Source organism: Glycine soja, chromosome 12, assembly GCF_004193775.1.
Source record: "Glycine soja cultivar W05 chromosome 12, ASM419377v2, whole genome shotgun sequence".
NCBI classification, from domain to species: domain Eukaryota; kingdom Viridiplantae; phylum Streptophyta; class Magnoliopsida; order Fabales; family Fabaceae; genus Glycine; species Glycine soja.
In genome coordinates this window covers 36060449-36064432 of record NC_041013.1, presented here as the reverse complement: position 1 = coordinate 36064432, position 3984 = coordinate 36060449, and the positions used below count along the sequence as shown (strand labels likewise).

Here is a 3984-nt window from a genome sequence, read left to right as displayed (position 1 = left end):
TCTCGCAAAACACCGTGACCGTGACTGGTCTTCCTATGATCTTACCTAGTGAGAGTGCTAGTGTTTGTCTTGTCATGTACTCCTGGGCGCCCGACGTGATTTTTCACTGACATGGTACCACATTGCATATAGGATTGAGTCTTAGTGTATATGTTGCATAACGCTTGTGTATTGATCGATATTGATTGACTTGATGACATTGTGTTTTGATCCTTGAGTACGTGAATGTTGTAAAAATGAATGAAAATGAAAAAAAAAAAAAAAGGTGGCACAACAATATTTTATGAAGGCACATAATCTCATACTGTTGTTGAGGATAAGAAACTACTGGTGAAGGAGATCAAAACTTTGGCTGGCTCCAGGCAGGAAGTCTTCTTTTCTCACATCTTTCGGGAAGCCAATTGGGGATGTTTTATAGCCAAGGAAGCGTATGGGATGTCTGAAGATTTTTCTCTCTTCTCTGTTATTCCCAATGTATTTACCTGATTCTGTTAGCAGACTCTGGGGAGTCTCGTTTTGTAGGGGTTCTTAGTTGGGGCTTCGGCCCTTTTGCTCACAAAAAAAAAAAAAAAAAAGAAACTACTGGGTGGGGCTTTTGGTGTTTCTGAAGTTGCGCTGAAATAGAGACAATCGGTTGGGGTTGGTAGTGTTGCGTTGCGTATTTGTTAAATTGATGCAGCACGGTGCACGCTGCAGTGAAGTAATCCCTTTTGGTGGTGTTGTGGGTAATGCTTCTCAGCAATTCTAGTCCACCATTTTCATTTGTCTCAGGAATCACTATGAGTACGACTACGGGAATAACTCCAAGAGATTCTCTTTTGCTTAAGCCCAACCCTTTATCTTCTATTAGTTCACTCCATTGTCTCCAGGTGAGCTTTATTTATTTTCCTCATTTCAGGTGGGAAAGAAGTAGAGGGCAACGTGGTTTGCTTTATCCAGTATTTTGCCCAAACCTAAATTGGTTCAACTTTTGATTCGGTGTTTCTCATTTTCCCTAAAATAATTGCTTCATTGCGTAAGTGTTCTCTGTTCAATTGGTAACCGTTAATGGCCTTTGGGAATTTCATGAAATAATTTTGGTGCGAGGTCTCTGAATTTCGTGAAATGATTCTTCTCATTTTATCCCACAGGTTTTAACCCTTGAATTTCCTATATATATATATATATATATATATATACTTTATTGTTGTTTATTGCTTTCTGATTTTGTCTTTTTAACCAGCATGGTAACAATACGATTAGAGTTCCTGTGACTATAAGAATTCAACCAGAGAGGTTTTGTCATGGTGCGCTAACCATCGGGAATGAAGTGCCACAAAATGCTGATTTTCCTCGGCAGTATTCCAGAAAAGAGAAGAAACCTTTTCCAGTTCCCATTGTAGAACTGCGACGAGCAGGGAGAGGATGAAGATGAAAGATGTGCCGATAAAACATGTCAGCACCTAAGAATGGGTTGCTGGTGAAGAGCCTTATACCGACTGCATATAATGTGTATAATGCTACTAGGATCACTTTGATCAACAATCTGAAGAAGCTGCTCAAAGTGGTGCCTGTGCATGCTTGTGGGTAATTATATGTCTTCATATTCTCTAGCATACTGTTAGCTAATGTGGAGCTTGTGTGAAATGCTGGTTAAGAACATAAAAATTACATGTTTTTGTTTTAGTTTAGTAATTGTGCTAATACTGAGATCAATTTTGTTTCTGACCTCGAAAAATATTGCAGCATTGACACTTAGTTTGAAATGATGCATAAATCTTTGTAAAACTAATATGCCGCTTCACATTCCAGCTTTTAACTGTTATTGGTGTTACTAGAACTTAAATTGGATGTTACCAATACCTCCTTCAATTTGCCATCATGGTGGGCAATTGATAGTTTCTTATTTTGTTTCTTCAACAAAGCAAAGTTTGCATACTTAGACCTTTGTGAGCCTTGCATTATGGTGTAGCTATTATACCCTTATGAAATGGATGGTATGGTTCATAGGAAGACAAATAGTTCCCCTTGCTGCCTCTTTAGTCCTTACCCCAACTGCATGGACACTTTCATGCATGCTTGCCAGAACTTTGAGATTGAGGGGATTCCCTAAGGCTCACTCATACTATGAGTCACCCTCCGGAAATCCCCTCAATCTCTCATAGTCACTATATAACATTTTAAAATCTGTCTTTGAGTTTATGTTCTCAAAGATTGAAGTTTGAATGTTTTTATTTAGAGTAATGCTATATCCTCTCCTAATACTCTTATAATAGTAGCTACTATAGTAAGTATTAAATCATATGTAAAATACATTTAATATTTTGGAATATTAAATGTATTCAAATTTTTTTTTCATTTTGTATGTAGGAGGATTTTTAGGAAGGCGTTGTAGAAGGATTTACAATTATTCTTTCTTTTATATTTTGAGCCCAAAGAATCCATTTATGTTCATTTTCAGCAGGGCACATAATTAATATTTAGGACCAATTCTAGCTACCTTAACAAGTAACAACATACCATTTGTGCTTACCAGGCTTGAATACGAGTTGCAACTGGAAATTGACACTCCCTTGCAAATAAATGTAATTTAATGTCTCCTACTGAAAAAAGAAAGAAGTGATCAAATGTTCTGAAGCGTCTAATATTGGAATACTAACGCAGGTGGTGCAGTGAAATCCATTTAGGATCTGTTGGACATTCATTCAAGTCATGTAAAGGCACACAGGCCAACATCCGCTAGGGCCTCCACGAATGGACGAATGCACATGTTGAAGACATATTAATTCCAATTGAAGCCTATCACCTCTTTGATCGTCTTGGAAAACGGATTACTCATGAAGAGAGATTCTCTATCCCTCGAATTCCAGCAGTGGTTGAGCTCCGCATTCAAGCCAGTGTTGAAATTCCAGAGTTTCCCACCAAAAGGAGAAGAAAGCCTATCATCCGTATTTGGAGGAAGGAATTCATTGATGCTGATGAAAGTAATCTACCAGATAAAATCTCAGAGGGCCCTTTAAAACCATTACTAGCTGAAATACCTGATTAATGAAGTATAGTCCCTCTTGCCGAGGAAACTCTCCAAGCATGGAACGGGTGAGGAAAGGTGCGAAGAGACTAATGAGGATGTACAATGTGAGGGTGTGTGGATATTGCCCTGAAATTCATGTTGGTGCCCAGGGTCTCAAAGCTAAAAACTGTGAAGCCCATAAACACCAACAACGCAATGGGCAGCATGGTTGGCAGTCTGCAGTTCTGGATGATTTGATCCCTCCAAGATTTGTATGGCATGTTCCTGATGTAAATGCACTGCTAGAACGAGAGCTTAGGAATTCTTATGGCCAGGCGCATGTAGAAGTGGAAATGTGCATTCAGGCTGGTGCTGCCTTACCAGAACAGTATAAATCGACCATGCGGCTGGATGTGGGGATCCCATCAACTTTGAAAGAAGCTGACATGGTAGTTTGAGATTAATTTCCCTTATAGACAAACCCCAACTTTTGAATATAGTGTAAATTGTGTCAAACTGGATGCAATGATAATTTACTGATTTATTTAGGGACTAGAATAAGCATCACTTTGGTTAGTTCTATTTGGGGGTATATATGCCATCTAGACAAACGCTGTCATTTTCTATCCTCTGCATGCAGGCAAAAGATATATAAAATTGTCAGTGTAAGATTGATGTTGTAAAAATTCTTATTCAAGCTTATTTGCAATTTCTCTCAACTCAACTTTTGGAGAGGGGACAAAGGGGGCGGGGGACCTTTTTGAAAAATTTGCCTGACATTGCAACAATAACCACTAATGCCTGGAGTAACTACCAACAATGAAGGCTTAAATGTTTTTTTTTTTCCATATAATTTAGCATTTTTTTTTTCATTTTTATCCTTGCAGAAAAAAAAACTGTTTGTCCTTACAAAATGGGTTTATTTTATTTTTCGTCCTTATAATGCCTCAGACACTTATCTAACTTACTTTAAGGACAAAAAACAAAACAAATAC

The 3984-nt window shown here is 38.1% G+C and overlaps 1 pseudogene across 1 annotated transcript; it reads left to right on the top strand.

The window, feature by feature from the left end:
* The first annotated feature begins 302 nt into the window (after nt 1-302).
* Nucleotides 303-3713, top strand: LOC114380090 (annotated as a pseudogene). Its single transcript, XR_003659649.1, has 3 exons — nt 303-869; nt 1223-1566; nt 2644-3713. The product of XR_003659649.1 is annotated as an APO protein 2, chloroplastic-like (transcript).
* The last annotated feature ends 271 nt before the right edge of the window (nt 3714-3984 follow it).